The following is a 16,130-nucleotide window of genomic DNA, read 5'->3' as shown; positions in this document are numbered from 1 at the left end:
CACATTCCCAGTGGGTAAGAAGTTTGCATACACTCAATTACTATTTGGTAGCACTGCCTTTAAATTGTTTGACTTGGGTCAAACGTTTTGGGTAGCCTTCCACAAGCTTCCCACAATAAGTTGGGTGAATTTTGGCCCATTCCTCCTGACAGCTGGTGTAACTGAGTCAGGTTTGTAGGCCTCCTTGTTCGCACACGCTTTTTCAGTTCTGCCCACAAATTTTCTATGGGATTGAGGTCAGGGCTTTGTGATGGCCACTCCAATACCTTGACTTCGTTGTCCTTAAGCCATGTTGCCACAACTTTGGAAGTATGCTTGGGTCATTGTGGGTCACTAGTGACCATATCCCCCGTGCATCCCGCAAAGGTGGAGGTGTTGCTAACATTTACAATAGCAAATTTCATTTTACAAAAAAAAAGACGTTTTCATCTTTTGAGCTTCTAGTCATGAAATCTATGCAGCTTACTCAATCACTTTTTATAGCTACTGTTTACAGGCCTCCTGGGCCATATACAGCGTTCCTCATTGAGTTCCCTGAATTCCTATCGGACCTTGTAGTCATAGCAGATAATATTCTAATCTTTGGTGACTTTAATATTCACATGGAAAAGTCCACAGACCCACTCCAAAAGGCTTTCGGAGCCATCATCGACTCAGTGGATTTTGTCCAACATGTCTCTGGACCCACTCACTGTCACAGTCATACTCTGGACCTAGTTTTATCCCATGGAATAAATGTTGTGGATCTTAATGTTTTTCCTCATAATCCTGGACTATCGGACCACCATTTTATTACGTTTGCAATTGCAACAAATAATCTGCTCAGACCCCAATCAAGGAACATCAAAAGTCGTGCTATAAATTCACAACACAAAGATTCCTTGATGTCCTTCCAGATTCCCTCTGTCTACCCAAGGACGCCAGAGGAAAAAATCAGTTAACCACCTAACTGAGGAACTCAATTTAACCTTGCGCAATACCCTAGATGCAGTTGCACCCCTAAAAACTAAAAACATTTCTCATAAGAAACTAGCTCCCTGGTACACAGAAAATACCCGAGCACTGAAGCAAGCTTCCAGGAAATTGGAACGGAAATGGCGCCACACCAAACTGGAAGTCTTCCGACTAGCTTGGAAAGACAGTACCGAAGAGCCCTTACTGCTGCTCGATCATCCTATTGAAGAAAAGATCATGATTATTAGAAAGCAAATTACGGACTCCTCTTTAAATCTGCGTATTCCTCCAAAGCTCAGTTGTCCTGAGTCTGCACAACTCTGCCAGGACCTAGGATCAAGAGAGACGCTCAAGTGTTTTAGTACTATATCTCTTGACACAATGAAAATAATCAAGGCCTCTAAACCTTCAAGCTGCATACTGGACCATATTCCAACTAAACTACTGAAAGAGCTGCTTCCTGTGCTTGGCCCTCCTATGTTGAACATAATAAACGGCTCTCTATCCACCGGATGTGTACCAAACTCACTAAAAGTGGCAGTAATAAAGCCTCTCTTGAAAAAGCCAAACCTTGACCCAGAAAATATAAAAGCTATCGGCCTATATCGAATCTTCTATTCCTCAAATTCTTTCGAAAAGGCTGTTGCGCAGCAAATCACTGCCTTCCTGAAGACAAACAATGTATAAGAAATGCTTCAGTCTGGTTTTAGACCCCATCATAGCACTGAGACTGCACTTGTGAAGGTGGTAAATTACCTTTTAATGGCATCAGACCGAGGCTCTGCATCTGTCCTCATGCTCCTAGACCTTAGTGCTGCTTTTGATACCATTGATCACCACATTCTTTTAGAGAGATTGGAAACCCAAATTGGTCTACACGGACAAGTTCTGGCCAGGTTTACAGTGCCTTGCGAAAGTATTCGGCCCCCTTGAACTTTGCGACCTTTTGCCACATTTCAGGCTTCAAACATAAAGATATAAACTGTATTTTTTTATGAAGAATCAACAACAAGTGGGACACAATCATGAAGTGGAACGACATTTATTGGATATTTCAAACTTTTTTAACAAATCAAAAACTGAAAAATTGGGCGTGCAAAATTATTCAGCCCCTTTACTTTCAGTGCAGCAAACTCTCTCCAGAAGTTCAGTGAGGATCTCTGAATGATCCAATGTTGACCTAAATGACTACTGATGATAAATACAATCCACCTGTGTGTAATCAAGTCTCCGTATAAATGCACCTGCACTGTGATAGTCTCAGAGGTCCGTTAAAAGCGTAGAGAGCATCATGAAGAACAAGGAACACACCAGGCAGGTCCGAGATACTGTTGTGAAGAAGTTTAAAGCCGGATTTGGATACAAAAAGATTTCCCAAGCTTTAAACATCCCAAGGAGCACTGTGCAAGCGATAATATTGAAATGGAAGGAGTATCAGACCACTGCAAATCTACCAAGACCTGGCCGTCCCTCTAAACTTTCAGCTCATACAAGGAGAAGACTCTTCTAAAGCCATGACATACATTTCTGGATTTTTCCAAGCTGTTTAAAGGCACAGTCAACTTAGTGTATGTACATTTCTGACCCCCTGGAATTGTGATACAATGGATTATAAGTGAAATAATCTGTCTGTAAACAATTGTTGGAAAAATTACTTGCGTCATGCATGAAGTAGATGTCCTAACTGACTTGCCAAAACTATAGTTTGTTAATAAGAAATTTGTGGAGTGGTTGAAAAACGAGTTTTAATGACTCCAACCTAAGTTTATGTAAACTTCCGACATCAACTGTATGTTTATTAAAGTAGTAAAGAGTGAAGTATTTGTTAACATATTCGTAGCGAGAAATGACTACATCTAACTTGTGACTTCAAATTTGTTGGATGCGTTTGTTTTTTTGCATTTGCAGTTTTTTTTACAGAAAAATCTACAAATCATTTTAGAATAAGACTGTAACGTAACATCATGTGGAAAAAGTCGAGGAGTCTGAATACTTTCAGAATGCACTGTACTACATTGTCTGTTTTGCAATAGTTCAGCCATGAATATGGCATTGTGGTTGTTCATTGTCATGGTAGATATCAAAACAAAAGAACAGTGTGGAACTGGCAGGGTATGGATAGGTTGTTAAGAAGAGTATATTCAATATTCTGGTGGACAAACTGTTTTTGTTTCATAACCTTTCAAAGTAAACACTGTTGTACAGAACTCACGTCTGACTATGATAGGCAAGGAATTCTACCCAGACACGCGGTTTCAAGGAAACAACTAAATTACACTGATAAATGGCCAAGATTAACCACAGTCTTATCCAGTCTCTTAAGAACTCACTTATGTGATGTGATGCCATTCTTGTCATTACAGCACTGCCAAAGGGAACTCTGTACCTTGAGAAAAAGGGACATTGCACCATGAGAACCGAATACCACAACTATTTTACCTACATGCAAGGCCGGTTGAAATTTACAGAATCTTAAAAGCCTACACCTAACCCTTAATATCAAACCATTTTTATCTTTTAAATTAGATTTACCGGGAAACCTTGCATGAACTTTTTATTATCCAAAAATGGAGATGTTGCAAATGCCAATAGTATAACATTGGTTAACCATGCATACACACTGCAAATAGCCTATGTCTATTGGAGCCTGTTTGGTTTTATAACACCACAGTAAAAAAATGGTCCACTTTGAGTAGGAATAGGATGGGAGTGGACTGTTTGCTCAAGCATGTCGCTCCCTCCCCAGTCTCCAGTCCCTGGGCTGAAATTACTTTGATTCCATATAAAAAAATAACTTCTTGTTTCAGTGCAAAAATAAAACACATTAATGGCCTGTGTAAATGAAGTCCCTGGACATTAAAACCAGTTTCATTAGGTGTATCATTCTAAAAGTCAATCATCAGCCACTGCAGCTCTGAGGAGTCCATTACTGTTCTTATAGACTGGTTTCAGTAACAGCTTATCAGAATAATCTACCTTCACCAAAAACTGCATGCAAACCAACTTATGAGTTGTTAAGAGGCAGGAAAACATAGAGCTTCTTCCTCAGCTCTTAACACTTAAGACTCCTTGGACAACTAGTGTCTGATAAAGAACCGTTGCGTTAAGTGGGGGTTCTTGGCGTGACGTCTACACTTCTTCAGAATTCTGAAGAAAGTCCCTTTCATAGCACACACCAAATTGGCAAGTGTTAACTAGTGTTGATTTTTCAGTGTAACATTAATAGTGTTGATTCAGGAGTGAAATTAAAACGGTAAAGAGTTCAATTAAAACTCAGTAGTGTAAAAGAACCCCAGTGTTGGTGTTAATAACCAGAGTTGAACCAAAAATATGCCCATTATTTTCACATTTCCCAGCATGTTATATCGCAGGTCCATTTTACAATTGTTTGTGTCAATATCTATGTTTTGCATGGACATTGATTGTTAAATGAATCTTATGCTTCTCAAAAATATTTTTCTAAACTAATCCAATCAGTTACTTGGATTCATTGCACCCGTTACTGAAATGGTTGTTCCAGTTAATATCCAATCAAATGTATTCGTCACATACACAGTTTACATTAGATATGAAGGGTGCAGTGAAATGCTTATATGCTAGCTCCCTCAACAATGCAGTACATTAATCAACAATCAATCGTAACAAAAACATAACAAGTCGTAGAAGTAACATAATAAATACTATGCATAGTAATAATAGACTGTATTTACACAGTATTTCGAAATATAAAGCGGGTCGTGGAATCGATATTCTATAATACAACACCAGTGTTGACTGTATGTGTGTATGAGTTCTAAGTGTGTGTGCCTGCTTGTGTGTGTGTGTGTTTATGGGTGTTTGTTTGTAAATTTGTGTGTAAGGGTTGGATGTGTGAGTAGTCAGTGCAAATAGTCTCTAAGGTGCAGGTCTGTGCACGGAGAGAGTTAGGTTGAGCTTTTCAGCAGTCTGATGGCCTGGTGTTAAAAGCTGTCTCGGAGCCTGTTGGTCTGAGACCCGGTATTGCTTGCCGGATGGTAATAGAGTAAACAGTCCTTGGCTCGGATGACTGGAGTTGTTGATGATCTTTCAGGCCTCTCTCAGACACCGCTTGGTGTAGAAGTCCTGGAGGGCAGGGAGCACGCCCCCACTGATGTATTAGGCTGTCTGCATCACGGTCTGTAAGGCCATCTGGTTGAGGGCGCTGCAGTTGTCGTACCAGTCAAGGTACTCTCGAAGGTGCAGCTGATCAAATAAAATAAAATTGTTGTTGTCACGTGCCGAATACAACACCTTACCGTGAAATGCTTCCTTACAAGCCCTTAACCAACAATACAGGACAAGAAATAGACTAAAATAAAAAGTAACACAATAAAATGACATAACAATAACCAGGCTATATACAGGGGGTACCTGTATCGAGTCAATGTGCAGGGGTATAAATCAAATCAAAATCAAATCAAATTTATTTATATAGCCCTTCGTACATCAGCTGATATGTCAAAGTGCTGTACAGAAACCCAGCCTAAAAACCCAAACAGCAAACAATGCAGGTGTAGAAGCACGGTGGCTAGGAAAAACTCCCTAGAAAGGCCAAAACCTAGGAAGAAACCTAGAGAGGAACCAGGCTATGTGGGGTGGCCAGTCCTCTTCTGGCTGTGCCGGGTGGAGATTATAACAGAACATGGCCAAGATGTTCAAATGTTCATAAATGACCAGCATGGTCGAATAATAATAAGGCAGAACAGTTAAAACTGGAGCAGCAGCACGGCCAGGTGGACTGGGGACAGCAAGGAGTCATCATGTCAGGTAGTCCTGGGGCATGGTCCTAGGGCTCAAGTCCTCCGAGAGAGAGAAAGAAAGAGAGAAAGAGAGAATTAGAGAAAGCATACTTAAATTCACACAGGACACCGAATAGGACAAGAGAAGTACTCCAGATATAACAAACTGACCCTAGCCCCCCGACACATGAACTACTGCAGCATAAATACTGGAGGCTGAGACAGGAGGGGTCAGGAGACACTGTGGCCCCATCTGAGGACACCCCCGGACAGGGCCAAACAGGAAGGATATAGCCCCACCCACTTTGCCAAAGCACAGCCCCCACACCACTAGAGGTGGTGGGTATATAGAGGTATAGGTTAGCAGAAGTAGTTTGTACATGTACAGTACCATTTAAAATCATTCAATGATTTTTCTTTATTTTTACTGTTTCCTACCGTGTAGAATAATAGTGAAGACATCAAACCTATGAAATAAAACATATGGAATCAAGCAGTAACCACAAAAGTGTTAAACAAATTATTTTCCAACAGTCTTGAAGGAGTTCCCACATATACTGAGAAGTTGTTGACTGCTTGTTCTTCACTCTGCGGTCCAACTCATCCCAAACCAGACGGGATGGCGTATCGCTGCAGAATGCTGTGGTAGCCATGCTGGTCAATTGTTCCCTGAATTCTAAATAAATCACTGACATTGTCACCAGCAAAGCACACCAACACCATCACACCTCCATGCTTCATGGTGGATACCATACATGCGGACATCATCCGTTCACCTACTCTGAGTCTCACAAAAACACGGCAGTTGGAATTCACGCAGTCTCCTCTGAACAGTTGATATTGAGATGTGTCTGATACTTGAACTCTGTGAAGCATTTAGTTGGGCTGCAATTTCTGAAACTGGTAACTCTAATGAACTTATCTTCTGCAGTAGAGGTAAACAGGTCTTCCTTTCCTTTGGTGGTCCTCATGAGAACTAGTTTCATCATAGCACTTGATGGTTTTTGCAACTGAACTTGAAGAAACTTTCAAAGTTCTCGACTTACTGACCTTGATGTCTTAAAGTAATGATGGACTGTCATTTTTCTTTGCTTATTTGAACTGTTCTTGCCATAATATGGACTTGTTTTTTTACCAAACAAGGATATCGTCTGTATACCACCCCTACTTTTTCACAACACAACTGATTGGCTCAAATGCATTAAGGAAAGAAATTCCACAAATTAACTTTTAACAAGGCACACCTGTTAATTTAAATGCATTCCTGTTGACCTCATGAATCTGGTTGAGAGAATGCCAAGAGTGTGCAAAGTTGTCATCAAGGGAAAGGGTGGTTACTTTGAAGAATCTCAAATATAAAATATATATTGATTTGTTTAACACTTTTTTGGTTGTGTGTTATTTTATAGTTTTTATGTCTTTACTATTATTCTACAATGTAGAAAATAGTAATGCTAAAGAAATGCCCTGGAATGAGTAGGTGTGTCCAAACGTTTGACCGGTACCCTATATATTTTATTGTCTTAAAGAACTTAATTTTAAGGATCTTACTTGAAGGCCACATGACTGAAAATGAACTACTGTATGACTCTGTCACTAGCAAACATAGTCATTTACTGGTAACAAAAATTCACTCGATGTTACGTCCGTCGTTAAATGAAGACCAAGGTGCAGTGTGGAAGGCGTACATTTTCTTTCATTTGAAATGTTCCACCGAAAAACAATAAACAACTCAACGAACGTAAAGCTTGGAGTGCAACACACAAAGACAAGATCCCACAACAGAAGGTGGGAAAAAGGGCTGCCTAAGTATGATCTCCAATCAGAGACAACGAAAGACAGCTGCCTCTGATTGGGAACCATACTCGGCCAACAAAGAAATAAACATAGATTTCCCACCCTAGTCACACCCTGACCTACCAAATAGAGCATTTAAAGGATCTCTAAGGTCAGGGCGTGACAGCCCCCACCCCCAAAGGTGCGGACTCCGGGTGGGCATCTACCCTCGGTGGCGGCTCCAATTCGGGATGGAGCCCCCGCTCCCTACGCTGATCCCTCCGCTTCTGTGGAACCGGACTGTGGATCGTTGCCGGAGGAACCTGACTGTGGATCAGAAGCGGAGGCTCTGAACTGGGAACCACTGCTGGAAGTGCTGGACTGTGGACCGTCGCTGGAGGCTACGGACTGCGGACCGTCACTGCAGGCTCCGGACTGGGGACCGTCGCTGCAGGCTCCTTGCCATGGATCGTCGCTACAGGCTCCGGGCCATGGATCATCACTGGAGGCTTCGTGCCATGGATCATCACTGGAGGCTCCGGGCAATGGATCATCACTGGAGGCTTCGTGCCATGGATTATCACTAGAGGCTCCGGGCCATGGATTATCACTAGAGGCTTTGTGCCATGGATCATCACTACAGGCTCCGGGCCATGGATCATCATTGGAGGCTTCGAACCATGGATCATCACTGGAGGCTTCGTACGTGGAGCCGGAACAGGTCTCACCGGACTGAGGAGATGTAATGGAAGCCTGGTGCGGGGGCTGCCACAACACGTCCCGGCTGGATACGCACTTTAGCTCGGTGAGTGTGCAGAGCTGGCACGGGACACACTGGGCTATGAAGGCGCACTGGAGGCATAGTGCGTAGGGCCGGTGCAGGATATGCTGGGCTGTAGAGGCACACTGGAGGCCTGGAGCGTAGAGCTTGCACAACACGTCCTGGTTGAATCCTCCCTGTAGCACGACAAGTGTGGGGAGCTGGAACAGGCCGCACTGGGTTGTGTTGGCGAACTGGGGATACCGTGTGTAGAGCTGGCACAGGATATCCTGGACCGGAGAGATGTACCGGAGGCCAGGAGCGCTGAGCCGGCACAATCCATCCTGGCTGAATGCCCACTCTAGCATGGCAACTGCGGGGAGCTTGCACAGAGCGCACCGGGCTGTGGATGCGCTCTGAAGGCATGGTGCGCAGAACCTGATAACACGATGCTTGACCGGTCACTCGCTCCCCACGGTAAGCACGAGGAGTTGGCTCAGGTCTGAACCCTGACTCTACCAATCTCACCGTGTGCCCCCAATTTTTTTGGGGGGGTGGCTGCCTCTCGTACTTGCTTCGTTAAGTTATCTCCTCGTATTGTCGCTGTTCCGCTTTTGCTGCCTCTATCTCCTCCTTCAGACAGCAATACTCCCCGACCCTTGTCCAGGGTCCTGCTCCCTACAGGATTTCCTCCCAGGTCCAGTCCTCCTGACCACGCTGCTTGGTCTGTTGGTGGTGGGATCTTCTGTTACGTCCGTCGTTAAATGAAGACCAAGGTGCAGTGTGGTAGGCGTACATTTTCATTTTAAATGTTCCACCAAAAAACTATAAACAACTCAACGAACGCAAAGCTTGGAGTGCAACACATGCAACACACAAAGACAATATCCCACAACAGAAGGTGGGAAAAGGGCTGCCTAAGTATGATCCCCAATCAGAGACAATGATAGACAGCTGCCTCTGATAGGGAACCATACTCGGCCAACAAAGTAATATAAACATAGATTTCCCACCCTCGTCACTCCCTGACCTACCAAATAAAGAATTTAAAGGATCTCTAAGGTCAGGGAATGACACTAAAATGGCCCCCTGGAAAATGTGCAAATAAGGCAGTGTTAAAACAACACTCCAAAACCATCCAAAGAATCATAAACATATTTTTGTATAACCTTTTATGACGGTTCACTGTGGAACCAATAATGGCTCTTTGGAGTTTTTGATTTTTGGCATTGTTCTTCAAAGAACAATCCCATTTAAGGGTCTTCAGAGAACCTAAAATGGTTCCCCTATGGCATCACTCTGAAGAACCTTATTTGGTTCCGTCTGGAACCTTTTAAATTTAAGAGTGTACAGCTACTAGTGAATCTGCCAAAGCCCGTATGGATGTCACATTCTTAAGTGACAAACTCAGAACAAAACAGCTGCGGGAGAGTCCTGTGAAGACGAGCCATTGAGTTAATTGCATATACTGTAACTTCAAGAAAACATGTAAACCACATTGCATTTTATTGTTGTTAAAGATGCAATATGATATGACATACATAAGAAACTATAACTAATTATGATGACAGTGATGTTAGTAATGGATGATCTGAGCTATAGTTCCATTGAATTAGTGTAATCTAACCATGTAAAGGCCATAGAACTGAAGGTGTCTTGTTGTGTATGGCCTCACATTCCACTAGACCTGAAGTTTATGTGTTTATGTGTCACGTCCTGACCTTAGTTCCTTTGGATGTTTCTAATTTTAGGTTGGTCAGGACGTGAGTTGGGGTGGGCAATCAATGTTTTTGTTCTATGTTGTGTATTTCTATGTGTTTGGCCTGGTATGGTTCCCAATCAGAGGCAGCTGTCAATCGTTGTCTCTGATTGAGAACCATACTTAGGTAGCCTGTTTTCCCACTCTTGTTTGTGTGTGGTTGTTTTCTGTTTAGTGTATGTCACCTTACATAACTGTTTTGTTTCGTCCATTTGTCACGACTTCTGCCGAAGTCGTTGCCTCTCCTTGTTCGGGCGGTGCTCGGCGTTCGACGTCACCGGTCTTCTAGCCATCATTGATCCTTTTTTCATTTTCCATTGGTTTTGTCTTGTGTTCCCACACACCTGTTTTCAATCCCATTCATTACCTGTTGTGTATTTAACCCTCTGTTTCCCCTCATGTCTTTGTCAGAGATTGTTTCATTGTCAGTATAGTGTGATTGTTGCATAGTTGCGCGTCGGGTCCTCGTACCCATGTTTGGTTTGTTTGTACATTTATTGTTATGGAGCATACTCGTGGAACTTTATTAAAAGACTCCATTTTACACTCAGTTTGACTCTCCTTCGCCTGACTTCCCTGCCACCTATTACACCTATGCATGACAGAATCTCTGACCAATATATATGAAGTCAGCAGGAGAGGACACTATGCCCATGGACCTGGAGGAACGCGTTCAGGAACAAGCGAGGGAGCTTGACGTTATCAGCTCCGTCATGGAGCACATTGTCCAGAAAATGGATCGCTGGGAGAGACAGGGAGTTTCTCCAGCGCCACCACCACCACAACCGGAATCTCCCGTGAACATTTTTTCCTCTCCGGAATCGAGGATCCATTTATCCCTACCCACGGGATACAACGGAGATACTGCCGGCTGCCAGGGTTTCCTCCTCAAACTGAACTTATATCTAGCCACGGCCTCCCCAGTACCATCTGACCGTGAGAAGAGTTACGCCCTCGTCTCATGCCTCACCGGGAAAGCCCTGGAATGGGCCAGCGCTGTGTGTAGAAGGGAGGATGCGGCGTTGGATTTTGAGGAGTTCACCAGCCAATTCCGGATAGTATTCGATCACCCACCTGAAGGCAAAGCAGCGGGTGAGCTCCTCTATCATCTGAGGCAGGAGACGAGGAGTGCCCAGGATTTTGCTTTGGAGTTTAGGACCTTGGCTGCCGGCGCTGGATGGAGCGACAGGGCCCTGATCGATCATTACCGTTGTAGTCTACGCGAGGATGTCCGTCGGGAGCTGGCCTGTAGAGACACCACCCTCACCTTCGACCAGCTGGTTGACATGTCCATCAAGCTGGACAACATGCTGGCTACTCGTGGACGTCTAGATCGGGGTCTGGTTGTTCCATCCTCCCGCACCCTCTCTCCCGAACCTATGGAATTGGGAGGGATGGTGCGCAGGGAGACCGGAGGGGGTTCCCGCTCGAGCACCATTCATGGTCGCAGAGGGCACACTGCTGATCAGTGCCGGGTTGGTTCCTCTGGGAATAGAGAGGGCAGGCAGGGCATTCTGGCGTCACCCCAGGTGAGTAGGCACCATTCTCATCCAGAGCCCTCTGCTGCACTAATGTTTGTTTCAGTCTTTTTTCCTGATTTTTCACTGCATTCCCAGTATAAGGCACTAGTAGATTCAGGTGCGGCTGGGAATTTCATTAATAAAAGTCTAGCTCATAGTTTAGGGATCCCTATTGTTCCTGTGGATATGCCTTTCCCTATTCATGCCTTAGATAGTCGACCATTAGGGTCAGGGTTTATCAGGGAGGTAACCGCACCTTTGTGTATGATAACGCAGGAGGGTCACAAGGAGAAGATTAGTCTTTTCCTTATTGATTCTCCTGCGTATTCTGTGGTGCTAGGCCTACCCTGGTTAGTTTGTCATAACCCCACTGTTTCTTGGCCACAGAGGGCTCTCACGGGGTGGTCGCGAGAATGCTCAGGTAGGTGTTTAGGGGTTTCCGTTGGTGCTACTACGGTGGAAAGTCCAGACCAGGTCTCCACCGTGCGCATTCCCCCCGAATATGCCGATTTGGCTTTCGCCTTCTGTAAAAAGAAGGCGACTCAATTACCACCCCATCGATGGGGGGATTGTGCGATAGATCTCCTGGTAGACGCTGCATATCCCAAGAGTCACGTGTATCCCCTGTCGCAAGCGGAGACGAAAGCTATGGAGACATATGTCTCTGAATCCCTGCATCAGGGGTTCATTCAGCCATCCATTTCACCCGTCTCTTCAAGTTTCTTTTTTGTGAAAAAAAAAGGATGGCGGTTTACGCCCGTGTATTGATTATCGAGGTCTTAATTAAATCACAGTGAAATATAGTTACCCGCTACCTCTGATCAATACGGTCATAGAGTAAATGCACGGGGCACGTTTTTTCACAAAATTGGATCTCAGGAGTGCGTACAATCTGGTGCGTATTAAGAGGGGTGATGAGTGGAAGACGGCATTTAGCACTACCTCAGGTCATTATGAGTACCTGGTCATGCCATATGGGTTGATGAATGCTCCATCAGTTTTCCAATCATTTGTAGATGAGATCTTCAGGGACCTGCACGGGCAGGGTGTAGTGGTGTATATCGATGATATTCTGATATACTCTGCTACACGCGCAGAGCATGTGTCCCTGGTGCGCAGGGTGCTTGGTCGCCTGTTGGAGCATGATCTATATGTCAAGGCTGAGAAATGCTTGTTTTTCCAACAATCCATCTCCTTCCTAGGGCATCTGATTTCCACTTCAGGAGTGGAGATGGAGAGCGACCGCAATACAGCCGTGCGTAATTGGCCGACTCCAACCACGGTAAAGGAGTTGCAGCGTTTTTTGGGGTTTTCCAATTACTACCGGAGGTTTATCCGGGGTTTTGGTCAGGTGTCAGCTCCCATTACCTCACTGCTAAAGGGGGGCCCGGTGCGCATGCAGTGGTCGGCTGAGGCGAACAGGGCTTTTGAGCACCTGAAGACTCAGTTTACCTCGGTGCCTGTGCTGGCTCAACCCGGGTCCCTCTTTGCCATTCATAGTGGAGGTGGACGCATCCGAAACTGGGATAGGAGCAGTGCTCTCTCAGCGTTCGGGTACGCCACTGAAGCTTCGCCCCTGTGCTTTCTTTTCGAAGAAACTCCCGGCGGAGCGAAACTATGATGTGGGGAACCGAGAGCTGTTAGCTGTCGTAGAAGCCTTGAAGGTGTGGAGGCATTGGCTTGAGGGGGCTAAACACCCTTTTCTCATCTGGACTGACCACCGCAATCTGGAGTACATCCGGCAGGCGAAGAGATTGAATCCTCGCCAGGCAAGGTGGGCCATGTTTTTCACTCGTTTTGTGTTTACTCTTTCTTACAGACCAGGCTCCCAGAACGTTAAGGCAGACGCATTGTCTCTGCTGTATGACACAGAGGAGCGGTCCATGGATCCCACTCCCATACTCCCAGCTTCATGTCTGGTGGCGCCTGTAGTGTGGGAGCTGGACGCGGACATTGAGCGGGCGTTACGTGCAGAGCCTTCTCCCCCTCAGTGTCCAGCTGGTCGTCTGTACGTTCCGTCTGCTGTCCGCGACCGATTGATATATTGGGCTCACACGTCACCCTCCTCTGGTCATCCTGGGATAGGTCGGACGATACGCTGTCTTGAAGGAAGGTACTGGTGGCCCACTTTAGCTAAGGACGTGAGGATTTATGTTTCTTCCTGTTCGGTGTGCGCCCAGTGCAAGGCTCCTAGACACCTGCCCAGAGGTAAGCTACAACCTCTACCCATTCCTCAACGGCCATGGTCGCACCTGTCGGTGGATTTTTTGACTGATCTTCCACCTTCACAGGGTTACACCACGATCCTGGTCGTTGTGGATCGGTTTTCAAAGTCCTGTCGTCTCCTCCCTTTGCCCGGTCTCCCTACGGCCTTACAAACTGCAGAGGCCCTGTTTACACACGTTTTTCGTCACTATGGGGTGCCTGAGGATATAGTGTCTGATCGGGGTCCCCAGTTCACATCAAGAGTCTGGAAGGCGTTCATGGAGCATCTGGGGATCTCGGTTAGTCTTACCTCAGGTTTTCACCCCGAGGGTAATGGGCAGGTGGAGAGAGTTAACCAGGATGTGGGTAGGTTTCTGCGGTCTTATTGCCAGGATCGGCCGGGGGAGTGGGCAAAGTTCGTGCCCTGGGCAAAGATGGCTCAGAACTCGCTACGCCACTCCTCCACTAACCTTACTCCCTTTCAATGTGTATTAGGGTATCAGCCGGTTCTGGCTCCTTGGCATCAGAGCCAGACCGAGGCCCCTGCGGTGGACAATTGGTTTCGGCACGCTGAGGAAACCTGGGAGGCAGCCCACGTCCACCTTCAGCGTGCCATAAGGCGCCAGAAAATTGGCGCAGACCGTCGCCACAGTGAGGCCCCAGTGTTCGCACCAGGGGACAGGGTCTGGCTCAAGACCCGAAACCTGCCCCTTCGCCTGCTCTGCCGGAAGCTGGGTCCGCGGTTTGTGGGGCCGTTTAAAGTCCTGAGGAGAGTGAACGAGGTATGTTATAGGTTACAACTACCCACTCATTACCGTATTAACCCCTCGTTCCATTTGTCTCTCCTCAGGCCGATGGTGGCTGGCCCGCTCCAGGAGGCTGAAGTGCGTGATGTTCCTCCGCCTCCTCTAGACATCGAGGGGGTTCCGGCGTACTCTGTTCGATCCATTTTGGATTCGAGACGTTGGGCGAGGGGCCTTCAGTACCTCGTGGACTGGGAGGGGTACGGGCCGGAGGAGAGATGCTGGCTTCCGGTGGAGGACGTGTTAGATCCTTCCATGTTATCAGAATTCCACCGTCTCCATCCGGATCGCCCTGCACCTCGCCCTCCGGGTCGTCCCTGAGGCCGGTGTCGACGCGCAGCTGGAGCCGCGCGTCAGGGGGGGGGGGGTACTGTCACGACTTCTGCCGAAGTCGTTGCCTCTCCTTGTTCGGGCGGTGCTCGCGTTCGACGTCACCGGTCTTCTAGCCATCATTGATCCTTTTTTCATTTTACATTGGTTTTGTCTTGTCTTCCCACACACCTTCAATCCCATTCATTACCTGTTGTGTATTTAACCCTCTGTTTCCCCTCATGTCTTTGTCAGAGATTGTTTCATTGTCAGTATAGTGTGATTGTTGCATAGGTGCGCGTCGGGTCCTCGTACCCATGTTTGGTTTGTTTGTACATTTATTGTTATGGAGCATACTCGTGGAACTTTATTAAAAGACTCCATTTTACACTCAGTTTGACTCTCCTGCTCCTGACTTCCCTGCCACCTATTACACCTATGCATGACACCATTTCACTTTGTTATTTTGTTTTGTGCGTTCAGTCACTAAATTATGACGGACACTTACCACTCTGCATATCGGTCCGATCCTTCTTACTCTTCCTCAGACGAAGAGGAGATTCGTTACAGAACCACCCACCACAACTGGAGATTTTGGACGGTAGGGGACACTGGGCACAGGCTGGGGAATATCGCCTCCCCCGGGAAGAGCTGGAGGCTGCCAAAGCCGAGCAGCTGAAATATGAGGAGCTAGCACGGCAGCGCAACAGGAACGGGAGGTAGCCCCAAAAATGTATTGGGGGGCACACGGGGAGTGTAGCTAAGTCAGTTAGGAGACCTGAGCCAACTCTCTGTGTTTACTGTGGAGAGAGGTGGACCGGGCAGGCACGTGTTATGCCGTGAGGCGCACGGTGTCCCCAGTGCGCAGGCATAGCCCGGTGCGCTACATCGCAGCGCCTCGTATCAGCCGGGCTAGAGTGGGCATCGAGCCAGGAGAAATGAGGCCGGCTCAGCGCATCTGGTCTCCAGTGCGTCTCCTTGGCCCGGGGTATATGGCACCAGCCCTACGCACGGTGTCCCTGGTTCGCCAGCACAGCCCAGTGTGGTCTGTTCCACCCCACCGCACTTGCCGGGCTACAGGGGGTAACCAGCCAGGACAGGTTGTGCAGGCTCTGTGCTCGAGACCTCCAGTGCGCCTCCATGGTCCGATCCATCCGGTGCCTCCTCCACGCACCAGGCCTCCTGTGGCAGCCCCACGCATCAGGCTGTCTCTCAGTCTCCTCCCTCCAGGTGCTCCCGCTTGTCCAGCGCTTTCAGGGTCTCCCTCCTGTCCAGCGCTGCCAGAGT

The sequence above is a fragment of the Oncorhynchus masou genome, chromosome 24, assembly GCF_036934945.1.
Source record: "Oncorhynchus masou masou isolate Uvic2021 chromosome 24, UVic_Omas_1.1, whole genome shotgun sequence".
In the NCBI taxonomy this organism is placed as follows: domain Eukaryota; kingdom Metazoa; phylum Chordata; class Actinopteri; order Salmoniformes; family Salmonidae; genus Oncorhynchus; species Oncorhynchus masou.
Note: the sequence above shows the minus strand (reverse complement) of the source record.